General features: G+C 37.2%; 1 protein-coding gene across 5 annotated transcripts in view; it reads right to left on the bottom strand.

The window, feature by feature from the left end:
- The window catches only part of BTLA (B and T lymphocyte associated), a 70,960-nt gene that overhangs the window by 45,225 nt on the left and 12,484 nt on the right, over nt 1-13,251 (bottom strand). For 4 of the 5 annotated variants that reach the window (XR_015724204.1, XM_045785201.2, XM_045785200.2 and 1 more), the window contains exon 2: nt 4,722-4,861. The gene's annotated coding sequence lies outside the window, so the exon portion shown is untranslated. Of the gene's footprint in view, nt 1-4,721; nt 12,782-13,251 lie in introns of those variants that run through there. The other variant, XM_087861620.1, reaches the window with a different exon arrangement.

Genomic DNA, 13,251 nt, shown 5'->3' with positions numbered 1-13,251 from the left:
CATTCTGGATCTAGATGCGTGACCTTAGACAAGTTATTCAGTTTTGAATCTAAAACCTCCTTGAATCCTGTTAGCCTGTAAAGCAGGAATAATAACACCTACCTGAAAGGTTGTTATGAGTATCAATAAGTAGCTTAAATAGTACTATATATTTGAAGTTAGCATCATGAAACCACATACCACAGTGCTGGCACAAAACTAGGATCCTGACAAACGCATTTTCCTTTCTTTCCTCCCACTCAGACCCAAAACTATAGTGTTCCTATGTCTTGTTTATTGGTATTTTTGCAGCCTGGACAGAGAGAGAAAGTTGACTTCCCTTATATCCTATGCACCTGTGTGTACTATATTTGTGTATGCTTAGAGTACTTATTTGTAGTCTATTTTGGTGCCATTGTGTATATTTATCTCATTGCTTCCTCATGAAAACAACTTGAGGATGCATCACAGCTTTGCAAATTGTTTTATCTTTTACTTTTGTGGATGTGTATATGATTTGATGTGCCTGCAGCTTCAGATCTCAGCCAAATTAGAGTCTGAAGCCATTAACTTGTTCTTCCAGGAGGAATTTGGGGGGGTTCCTGGAAAAGAAGGGTGGCATACTTTCTAGATTTCCAACTACAAGCAGTGAAATAGACCAGGAGCCCAGGATCTGCATGCCAAAATCCATCACCCCATTTGTGCCACGAGGCCATGTTTTTCAGCCAGTGACTGAAGACAATGGAAATACCAAGGCAGGTCCATTTCTGAGAAACAGGACTCCTCTAATGACAGATTTTGGCTTAAGGACTCCCCTACAGCCTTGCCAAAACTTCCTTAGAGTACACAGTAGTCTAGGATGCTTCCACCCAACCTACTTCCCTCTCCCCATAACTAGGGATCAAGCTTACTTTGTGGTCTTTCTCCCATCCCCCCCCCCATTTTTCTCTCATACCTCCCCACTTTTTCTCACAGGCTTCTCTTCTAATCTAATCCTTACACTTTCCATCCTGTTTTGGAGCCTGCATTTGGAGAAGCCAGTCTGACACATTAGTTTTGCATAGTTATGACAATATGGAATACGCTTCTTATTTTGCTTCCCTTTACCCCTTGTTCAGGCGGTAGTATTCTTCATAGGGGGGATCTATTCTGTAGAAGGGAGGAAGGCATGAAAGCTAGTTAGTAAAAATAGCAGGATTAAGTTAGTCAATTTGGGAGGAACTGTAAAGATCAGCCAAATCGATGGAGAAAATAGTAAAAACACAGGCATAGAAAAGAGACAGAAATGTGGGAAGTTCACGTTCTTTTAACTGTAACAGTGAAAGTAGCTAGGAGTATTGTGGGAATCAGACTCAAAAAAAGTGAAAAGCTTTCTCAGCACTGCACTGCACATACTCACATTTGTCTTAGTGGCAGAGTCCTCTCCTTGCTTATATGGCTTTTTGAGGGAAAAAATGCAGATGAAGTAAACAGTAATTTGAAGCAAAACACAATGAAGTTAGCTTTATTTTGGAGTTAAGTCCAAAGAAATAAATTCAGGAGAAGTTTGTCCTGAAATGAAATATATGTAGACTTCATAACCAGTATGGTCCCAGTCAGATCAAATGCTGGCCACAGAGCTGGAACAGCTTTGTGGAGGCCCCAACTGTGCCAGTCATTTTAGGTGCTCAATAATTAGGAGATCCAACATGAGAGGTCCCGAGGAAGGGTCGCAGGAAGTCAGGGAAGAAGCAGGAAGTACCTGAGGGCTCAGGGCAGTAAGCTAGGTGCCATTCACCAACTGGTGTGAAAGTGCAGTATTCATATTTTAGCGTCTGGCAATGGTAACTGACTACCTTTTGGTTGTTTATCCCTTTAATATTGATTAGAGTCGGTGTTAATAAACCCAAATAACTATATGGTTGACCCTTGAACAACATAGGGGTTGGGGGTTTCAACCTCCCACACAGCCGAAAAGTTGAATATAACTTTGACGCTCCCCAAACTTAACTATTATAGTGAGAGCCAGGAGAGACCACTTCTTACTGCAATGTTAATTTGCTGGAGAGAGGAACTGTTCACACAGAGATGACTAGCCTCACAGGGCATTTTAAGTGGATACTCCCAACACTCAGGCTCACTGCAAGAGCAACAGAAGGTGGCTACGAAATTATTACAGCATTACAGTATGTACTACAGTATATTTTATTCAGTTACAGTTTAATACTATGTCTTTATGTTTACATTTCTCTCAACTGTGCATGCTGCCAGGCCCAGCCTGATAAGTGTTTGTGAATTTTGATAAATTTTAACTTTATATAATAGATTTGTGTATATCTTATAAATAAAAAACTAGACTAGCAGTTATGCATTCATGACATACCTTTTTCCTAATTTTTTCAATAGTTCTAGGCTATGGGGTTCATCTGTGAGTTTTTTCAAATTGTCGCAAATCTCCCAAAACATTTTCCAATATATTTATTGAAAAAAACCCCCACGTTTCAAATCCATGTTGTGCAAGGTGCAACTGTAACTCTAAGTTGTCCAACATAATGGTTTGAAAGGAAACTCAGAAAGCCCAGGGGGGCACTTTCTCCCGATCTTTATGCAGATTTTTAGCTGTCTGCTCAGTTGCCTGGCAAGATTGCTCTTCCTGCCCTTATCATAGGCATTTCTCCAAATGATTCAGGAAAAAAAAAAAAAAAAAAAAACCCACAAAAAACCACTCTAGTAGCATATATTTAAATAGCTGAATAATATGCCATCTTATAGGACTATTTAGCCATTTTCCTATTATAGGATATTTAGGGTTTTACAATTTTTCAAATAAAGATGAACACTTTTGCTCTGTTGCATTTTGGATGATTTCCCCGAAGTGGAATTACTGGGTTGAAGATACAAACATTTTTAGTATTCTTTATATCTACTGCTACATAACTTCAAAGACCAACATACCTTCCTAGAGATAAGTTATGAGATTACCCAGATATAGGTTAACTGCACCTTTACCATTAGAAATGTCTTGTTACGATCATCATATTTTAAAAAGTACATTTAATTTATTCTGGGTATTCATATTTGATGAAGATGAACAGATTTTGGGGTGTTTTATCATTTGTGAGTTGTCACTCATGTGCAATTAACTGCTTATCAAGATATTGGAATCAATGGCTTTTGTACTATTTTTAAATTTGATAATGCATATATTGACTATATTAAACTCTTGCCACCTTGCCTGTTATATTTTAGGCAAATGGTCTGTTTTTGTCTTTTCACATTTTAATGTAGCTTTTGATTTATAGAAGTTGCCTTTTTAAAAGTAACCATGTCTAATAATTTCTGTTGTTTTTAAATTAGAAAAAACCTTTCCTGGATGATTTCTAAATCAAGATGTCTAGGTGAGAGTGGTAGGCTGAAAAACATCTGGAGAAATAAGTCTTTCAGTTCTGAAGGGAATCAGAAAGTGTATCATTGCCTCCACCAACTGGTCCTTTTTCCATCTGAGTAGAAAGAACAGAGACTTCCCATATACTCCCTTCCCCCCACAAGTACAGCCTCCCCCCATCACCAACATGCTGTACCAGAGCAGCACATTTGTTACAACAGATGAACCAACCCTGATACATCATTATCACCAAAGCCCACAGTTAACATTAGGATTCACTCAGTATTGTACTTTCTATGGGTTTTGACACTTGTATAATTACATTACAGTATCATAGAGACTAATTTCATTGCCCTAAAAATCACTGTGCTCTGCCTACTTGTCTCTGCCTCTCTCTGCTCTACCCCCTTGCAACCACCATAGCCATAGTTTTGCTTTTTCCATAATGTCATGTAGTTGAAATCATACAGTGTGTAGCGTTTTCAGATTGGCTTCTTTCACTTAATAGAATATGTGTTTAAGATTCTTCTGTGTTTTTCCATGAAAATGGAAATGATAGCTCATTTCTTTTTTAATGTCAAATAGTATTCCATTGTCTGGATGTACCCATTTGTTTATCCATTCACCTACTGAAGGGCATCTTGGCTACTTCCAAGTTTTCACAATTGTGAATTAAGCTGCTATAAACATCTTTGTATAGATTTTTGTGTGAACATAAGTGTTCAGTTCCTTTGGGTAAATGCCACAGGTGAATTATTATTTTTTTAAACTCTTCAAGATTCCAAATTACTGAAGGTTTAGTCTACCTGGATTGCAGGCCACAAGCCCATGACTTCTCTTTGCCAAGTGCTATTTTCTTCCACCCCCACCTTGAGTTGATCTGTTATCTTGCAGGATTTTGCTGAAAGCAGCAGGAATCAGCACACTTACACTAATATTTTGAATTTTTCCTAACATTTTGGTTAATGTTACAGGCATAGCTAGCATGGTTCTGCCATCTAAGGATTGCTTAACATATAACCTGGTTCACAGGCTTTCCAGTCTACAAAATCTAAATCCTTAGAATCTTTCTCCCTACTTCCTTTGTATAGCCAAGGCCATAGTTTAGGCTGTGACACTCTCTGTGCACTGTCCTGATAGACATGACTGTATTTCAGATAACAGAATTGTCTATAGATAGTTTAATCAAAAAAGGATTCATTTCAAATTTCTTGAAGCACCAGAAAACCAACTTAGGTGCTACGTAGTGAGAAGAAACACCAAAAAGACATACTAGTTATCCAATAGTGTTGTTATGACAAAATCACACTGCTGCCACTGCAGTCAGTATCTGATGCCAGAGGCCACTACAATTCTAGAAACAAAACAAAACAAATACCTCCATGATGGTGCTTGTCAGAAAAGTCACATGGCCACTGCCTCGTGATGTTCGTTTCCATGTTCCAAGTGTCACACACAGAATCCCAACTATAAGAGGGTCGGCAGAATGTGGTCCTCAGCTTGCCTCTCCTCAGAGTACTGGAAGGGAGGATACAAAGGAGTTGGATTTATATAGAGGAATGGTTCTCACCAAGGAATAATTTTGTCTCTTAGGGATATCTGACAATGTCTGGATACATTTTTGGTTGTCACAACTGGGGTGGGGGTAATACTAGCATCTAGTGGATGGAGGCCAGAGACGCTGCTTAACAGCCTACAATGCACAGGACAGCACTAACAACAAAGAATTATCCAGCCCAAAATGTCAATGGTGCCAAGCTTCAGAAATTCTGGTGCAGAATGAACCAATCCGCAGTATCTGCCTCAAACTTCCTCCTTAGATTCATATTCCCTGAGGGCAGTGGAGGACCTAGAAATCATTTCTGGAGACTGAGAATGCAGAGTCTTACACTAAGAACTGAAGAACCATACAATGATCATGTCAAAAAAAAAAAAAAAAGGCTCTGTAACAAAGATAGGGACTATGTTTTGTGACCACCTGAGTTTCAGGCTTCCAACCCACTTTCCAAGGCTCCTGCATTATTGCATTTTTGAACTGATAAAAAGTTATGGAAAATATAAAAGTCTCTTCTCCTTTGATTCAAACTTGAAGAATTTGAAAAAGCACCTATATCAGTCTCTCACCAAAGCCATCTCAAATTCCATTTTAGATTGGGTTCCCCCTAAAGCAAATCCCAATTTGAGGACTTAAGCACAGTTTATTTGGAGGTATTCCCAACATAGTAGGGGAGTGAAGAAGACAGGAAAGAGAAGGAGGCTAATAAGTGGTTTGTTTTCTAGCAGGTTACTGCTGGGAATAAGGTATTTAACCCTCGCCTCTGGGAACCCTGAGAGCCAATACTGAAAAATGCCTCAGAGTCATCCCACTCAAGGACTGAAGAAGCTGGGGCATTTAACCATTTTATTAGTTTCCTATTGCTCCTATAACAAACCCGGTGGCTTAAAATAACACAAAATTTATTATTTTACAGTTCTGAAGGTCAGAAGTCCAAAATGGGTCATACTAGACCAAAATCAGGGTGACAGCAGGGTTGCATCTGGGGGCTCTAGAGGAGAACCACTTCAGCTCCTAGACACCACTTGCATCCCTTGGCTGGTGTCCCCTTCCTCCATCTTTAAAGTCAGCAGCATAGCACCTTCAGATTGCTCTCTGTGACCTCCTTCTTTCAGTTTTAAGGACTCATGTCATAAGACTGCGCCCACATGGATAATCTAAAATAATCTTCTTTCTAAAGATCATGAACTTGGTCACACCAACAGAATAACTTTTGTCAGGTAAGGTAACATATTTGTAGATTTAGGGATTAGGATGTGGACATCTTTGAGTGGGTCATTTTTCTGTTATACACATCTGCTCTCACCAGGCATGACTAGCCTGCCACTCAGGTGAACCAAGTATACACTGGTGGCCAGGGAAAGCCTGTGAGCAAAGAAGTATAGGTGCCAGCAATCAGAAGTTGGGCAGTATTCACCAAAGCAGTGAGGGTTAGGGATGTAGGTGGGGCTCGGACACCATCTGCTGCAATTCTTCTTGGTTATAAGTCAATAATCGGAAAGCCCAACCTTTTTATTTTTGTTTTGGTTTAAGAGGGAAAGAAAGAAAGGCAGAAATGGACAAAGAGAGGATAAAAACCATAGGATATCTATGTAAAGATAATGTTTACATGTAAGAAAATATTCAAATAAAGGTGGAAGAAAGACACAGAATTCAAAAAGCAAGCCACCACTTTTTAAACACCATTAAAAAAAAAAGGAGATAACCCTGAAAAATCAAAGGAAACTCCTCCTTTTGAAACAGATTTATTAAGAGAAACAGAATAAATTTTGGAAACTTTTATGTTCTTAACATGATTCAGCAGGTAAGTTCATTTTGGGAAGTTGAGGGTGGCAGCAGAATGTTTTTGAATCCTTCCAAATCCCCACACCAAAACAAACAGAGCAATTATACAGCAAAACCAAAAACTCATAAGTAACATTCACCAAAACACACACACACACACATACACACACACACACACACACCAGATAACAAACAAGACTCGAGATAACAAACTCCCCACAGACTACAGAGGAAGACAAACTACCAACAGGTATAAAGCTACCTATCAATTCTGTGCTGGAGGACTAAGAGGGATGCAATAGGCATCTCTCAGATATGAGAATAAGAGAACCCCCACATAGCTAACAGAACGAAATCATTGGAGCATACAGCAGACCAAATGGAAACGCAGCTGAAACTGGGATAGCTGTGTCCACTCCATCAGCAGGTAACCACAGGCACTCAGTTGTTAGAGGGCGAGAGAAGTCAAGTCCCCATGAATTTTCAAAACAGGGCCCCATGCTCCCTCCCACAACACGGCCCTATGCTGAGTAGTAGCTATTAGGAGTGACGTTGGAGCAAAATAGGATAGAGATAATGAAGATAAGAGAAAAAAAGTTCTTATAAAGGTGGGGAAGGGAAATAGAGTTCAAAAAGCAAGTCACAATTTTTTTGGCTTTTATAAAAAAGAGAAAGAAAATAGAGCACTCTCAAGTTAGAAAAGCTGTACTGAATCATTCTTCCTTTTAAAAATTTGGAACTAATTAAGAAGCAGAAAAGTATTGAGGTCACATCCCATATAAAATTACAAGAAAAGAGAATAAAAAACAGAATAACTTCCCCATAGACAGTGAGAGCATTGCATAACAGAAAGAAATGTTTGAAGAGATTCAAAAAGAGCTAAAAGAAATAATATACCATAAGACATGACAGAACAATATGACTTAGATCAGAAAAACAAATGAAGTGACAATTCAAAAAATAATTAGAAATAAGATAACAAAACATATTTCAAAAACAAAGACCTAACAAGAAGAACACAAGAGGGAATTAGCAGAACAGAATGCCTTAATGAAACAGAAGGTGAATCTGAGACAAGTTTTTAAATTCAAAAGAAATCAATAGAAAAAGGATTTGTGAGAAAGTAACACAATTATAAGTAGGCAAAGAAGATCCAATATGCAACAGAGAAGAACTACATATACAATGATAAAACAAGTAACAAAATGACAACAAATACACATCTATCAATAATTACTTTGAATGTAAATGGACTAAATGTCCAATCCACAAGACACAGGGTGACAGAACGTATAGAAAAAACAAGACCCATCCATATGCTGCCTACAAGAGACTCATTTCAGATCTAAAGACTTACAGATTGAAAGTGAAGGGATAGGGGGCGCCTGGGTGGCTCAGTCATTAAGCATCTACCTTCGACTCAGGTCATGATCCCAGGATTCAAGGATCGAGTTCCACAGCGGGAAGCCTGCTTCTCCCTCTCCCACTCCCCCTGCTTGTGTTCCCACTCTTGCTGTGTCTCTCTCTGTCAAATAAATAAAATCTTAAAAAAAAAAAAAAGTGAAGGGATAAAGAAACATTTCTCATGCAAACGAATGTGAAAGCCAGAGGTAGCAATACTTATATCAGACAAAATAGACTTTATTTATTTATTTATTTATTTATTCATTCATTCATTCCTTTATTTTAAATTGTGCTCCAATTTGGGGCTTGAACTCACAACCCTGAGATCAAGACCTGAGCCGAGATCAAGAGGTAGATGCTTAACCAACTGAGTCACCCAGGGGCACCCAAAATAGACTCTAAGACAAAGACTATAGCAAGAGACAAAGGACACTATATAATCATACAGGGGACAATCTAACAAGAAGATATAATACTCATAAATATTTATGCACCCAACATGGGAGCACCCAAATACATAAACAGTTAATAACAAACATAAAAGAAGTAATTGATAGTAATACAGTAATAGTAGGGGACTTTAACGCCCCACTTACATCAATGGACAGATGATCCAAGCAGAAAATCAACAAGGAAACAGTGGCTTTGAAAGACACATTGGACCAGGTGCATTTAATAGATATATTCAGAACATTTCATCCTAAAACAGCAGAATATACATTCTTTTCAAGTGCACATGGAACATTCTCCAGAATAGACCACATATTAGGCCATAAAACAAGTCTCAACAAATTCAATAAGACTGAAATCATACCACGCATCTTTTCTGACCACACACTATGAAACTAGAAATCAACCACAAGAAAAAAATCTCGAAAGAACACAAATACATGGAGGTTAAATAACATGCTACCAAACAATGAATGGGTCAACCAAGAAATCAAAAAGGAAATAAAAAAATACATGGAAACAAATGAAAATGAAAATGAAAACACAATGGTCTAACATCTTTGGGATGCAGCAAAGGTGGTTCTAAGAGGGAAGTTTATAGCAGTACAGCCTACTTCAAAAAGCAAGAAATATCTCAAATAAACAACCTAATCTTACATCAAAAGGAGCTAGATAAAGAATAAACAAAACTCCAAACTAGTAAAAGGAAGAAAATAATAAAGATTAGAGCAGAAATAAACAAAAGAGAAACTAAAAGAACAATAGAACAGGTCAAAGAAACTAGGAGCTGGTTCTTTGAAAAGATACACAGAATTGATAAAACTTCAGCCAGACTCATAAAGAGAGAGAGAGAAAGGATTCAAATAAAATCAGAAATGAAAAGAGGAGAAATAACCACTGACACCACAGAAATACAAACGATTGAAAGAGTATATTATAAAAAATTATAAGCCAACAAAGTGGACAACCTAGAAGAAATGGATAAATTCCTAGAAACACATAACTTCCAAAAACTCAACCAGGAAGAAACAGAAAATTTGAACAGACTGGGGCACCTAGGTGGTGCAGTTGGTTAAGCGCCTGACTTGGTTTCAGCTCAGGTCGTGATCTCAGAGTCGTGAGATCAAATCCTGAGTCAGGCTCTGTGCTTGTTGTAGAGTCTGCCTGAGATTTTTTCTCCTTCTGCCCCTTCCACTCATTTTCCCCCCCACCTCTCAAATAAGTAATCTTAAAAATAAAGAAAAAAGAAAAGAAAAAAAAAGAAAGAAAGAAAAAGGAAAGAAAAGAAAATTTGAACACCAGCAATGAAATTTAACCAGCAATCAAAAAACGCCCAACAAACAAAACTCCAGGACCAGACAGGTGAATTCAACCGAACATTTAAAGAAGAGTTGATACCTATTCTTCTCAAAGTATTTCAAAAAGTAGAAGAGGAAAGAAAGCTTCCAAATTTATTCTATGAGGGCAGCATTACCCTGATACCAAAACCAGATAAAGACATTACAAAAAAAGAGGACTACCGGCCAATATCTCTGCTGAATAAACATGTAAAAATCCTCAACAAAATATTAGCAAACTAAATCCCACAATACATTTAAAAAAATCATTCACCATAATCAATTGGGATTTATTGTGCAATAGTGGTTCAATATTTGCAAATCAATCAATGTGACATATCTCATCAATAAGAGAAAGGGTAAGAACCATATGATCATTTCAGTAGATGCAGAAAGAGCATTTCACAAAGTACAACATTCATTCATGATAAAAGCCCTCAACAAAGTAGTTTTAGAGGGAACATACCTCAACATAATAAAGGTATCTGTGAAAAACCCACAGCTAACATTATACTCAATGGTGAAAAACTGAGATCCGTTCCCCAAAGGTCAGGAACAACAGAAGGATGACCATTCTCACCACTTTTATTCAATGTAGTACTGCAAGTCCTACCCACAGTAATTAGACAGGAAAAAGAAATAAAACTCATCCAAATTGGTAAGGAAGAAGTAAAACTTTCACTCTTTCACATAATACTGTATATAGGAAACCCTAAAGACTCCACCAAAAAACTACTAGAACTGATAAATGAATTCAGTAAGGTCTCAGGATACAAAATCAATGTACAGAAATCCATTGCATTTTATATACTAATAATGAAGCAGCAGAAAGAAATTAAGCAAGCAATCCCATTTCCAATTGCACCAAAAATAATAAAATACTTAGGAATAAACTTAACCAAGGAGGTGAAAGATCTGTACTCTGAAAACTACCTAACATTGATGAAAGAAATTAAGATGTTCCATATTCATGGCTTGGAAGAACAAATATTAAAAGTGTCCATACTACCCAAAATAATCTACATCTTTAATGTAATCCCTATCAAAATACCAACAGCATTTTTGGTTTAGAACAAACAATCCTAAAATTTGTATGGAACCACAAAAGACCCTGAATAGCCAAAGCAATCTTGAAAAGAAAAAACAAAGCTGTAGGTACCATGTTTTGATTTCACATTATATTATAAAGCTGTAGTAATCAAAACAGTATGGTACTGGCACAAAAATAGACACATAAATCAACAGAACAGAATAGAAAATCCAGGAATAAACCTGCAATTATATGGTCAATTAATCTTTCACAAAGAAGGCAAGAATATGCAATGGGAAAAAGTCTCCTTAACAAATGGTGTTGGGAAAACTGGCCAGCAATATGCAAAAGAATGAAACTGGACTTTCCTACACCATACACAAAAATAAACTCAAAATGGATCAAGGACCTAGATATGAGACCTGAAATGATAAAAATCCTAGAAGACAGCACAGGCAGTAATTTCTCTGACATTGGCCATAACAACTTTTTTCTAGATATGTCTCCAGGGGTAATGGAAACAAAAGCAAAAATAAACTATTGGGACTACAACAAATAAAAACCTTCTGCACGGCAAAGAAAACAATCAACAAAACTAAAAGACAACCTACTGAATGGGAGAAGATATTTGCGAATGATACATCTGATAAAGGGTTAGCATCTAAAACATACAAAGAATTGATATAACTTAACACTAAAAAAAAAACCCAGACATTTCTCCAAAGACAAACAAATGGCCAACAGACACATGAAAAGATGCTCAACATCAATCATAATCAGGGAAATGCAAATCAAAACCACGGCGAGATACCATCTCACACCTGTCAGAATGGCTAAAGTCAAAACCACAAGAAACAATAAATATTGGCAAGGATATGGAGAAAAAGAAATCCTTGTGCACTGCCGGTGGGAATGCAAACCAGGGCAGCAACTGTGGAAGACAGTATGGAGGTTTCTCAAAAATTTAAAAATAGAACTACCATATGATCTAGTAATCACACTACTGGGTATTTACTCTAAGTATATGAGAATACTAATTTGAAAGAATATATGCACCTCTATGTTTATTGTAGCATTATTTACAATAGCCAAATTATGGAAGCAGCCCAAGTGTCCAATAGATAAATGGATAAAGAAGATGTGGTATGTATATATGAATATGTGGCATGTATATACGAATATTATTCAGCCATGAATGAAATCTTGCTATTTGCAACAACCTGGGTGGATCTAGACAGTATAATGCTAAGCAAAATAAGTCAGTCAGAGAAAGACAAACAGCATATGGTTTCACTCATACGTGGAATTTAAGAAACAAAAGAAACAAAAGGAAAAAAAAAGAGACAAACCAAAAAACAGACTCTTAATTATGGAGAACAAACTGATTGTTACCAGAGAGGTCAGTAGGGGGATGGGTGAAATAGGTGAAGGATATTTAGAGCATACTTATTGTGATGAGCACTAACTGAGTAATGTATAGAATTGTTGAATCATTATACTGTATATCTGAAACTAATATAACAATGTATGCTAACTACCCTGGAATTAAAATTAAAAAATTAAACCCCCAAACAAACAAACAAAAATCTAGTATGGGATTAATATAAATCCTTGGTGAACAAAAAATAAAGCAGGAGAAAAAATACTTAAAAACATAAACAGTTTTCCTGAAATAAACAAACTATTGTCATCTAAGACTATTATGTGTATAATATAGGGTAAATATGTATTTGTAGGATAATCTAATTCTAACAATTCTTATGTCTCTGAGAATCATGAGTCTCTGTGAAGGAAGGGAGATACAGATGTAATGTGGAGGTCAAAGACTCTGTAGCAGTCCTAAATTTTGGATGGCGGTATTAAATATTTTATCCTAAAGTGTGTGTGTGTGTGTGTGTGTGTGTGTGTGTGTGTGTAGGCACAGAGGTAGGAGACAGTTGGATAGAAAAAAAAAAAAAAAAGGAAAGAAAGGAGGGTAGGGAGGAGGAGGAGAGGAAAAGACAGAAGGGAGAGAAGGAAGGAGATCTTCCCAAGCTCTATCCACCCAAGAAGCCTAAAAGCTATGACCAACCCTGTAGCAATGAGCATCTCTAATACCAGAATTCTGGTCTTGACACCATTTCCCACTTAAAAACAAAACAAAGCAAACAAACATAACAACTCAAAACCAGGGCCTGTTGGAGAAACAGTTAATTCAGAGTCTCGGGCAGGAAATATACAAAATAAACCTAGAACATCTTGTCAGAAAGAGAGCAAGGAAGCTATGAAAGATTACTAGGTTGTATCAGAAGGATTTGGAGCAAACTTGAAGAGGCTCCTAATGGCCAAAGGTAGGACAATTGAGCAT

This window comes from Ursus americanus, chromosome 4 (genome assembly GCF_024610735.1).
Source record: "Ursus americanus isolate L20-20 chromosome 4, mUrsAme1.1.p, whole genome shotgun sequence".
Lineage (NCBI taxonomy): Eukaryota > Metazoa > Chordata > Mammalia > Carnivora > Ursidae > Ursus > Ursus americanus.
The sequence above is the reverse complement of the archived record's forward strand: the minus strand, read 5'-3'. Positions and strand labels throughout refer to the sequence as shown.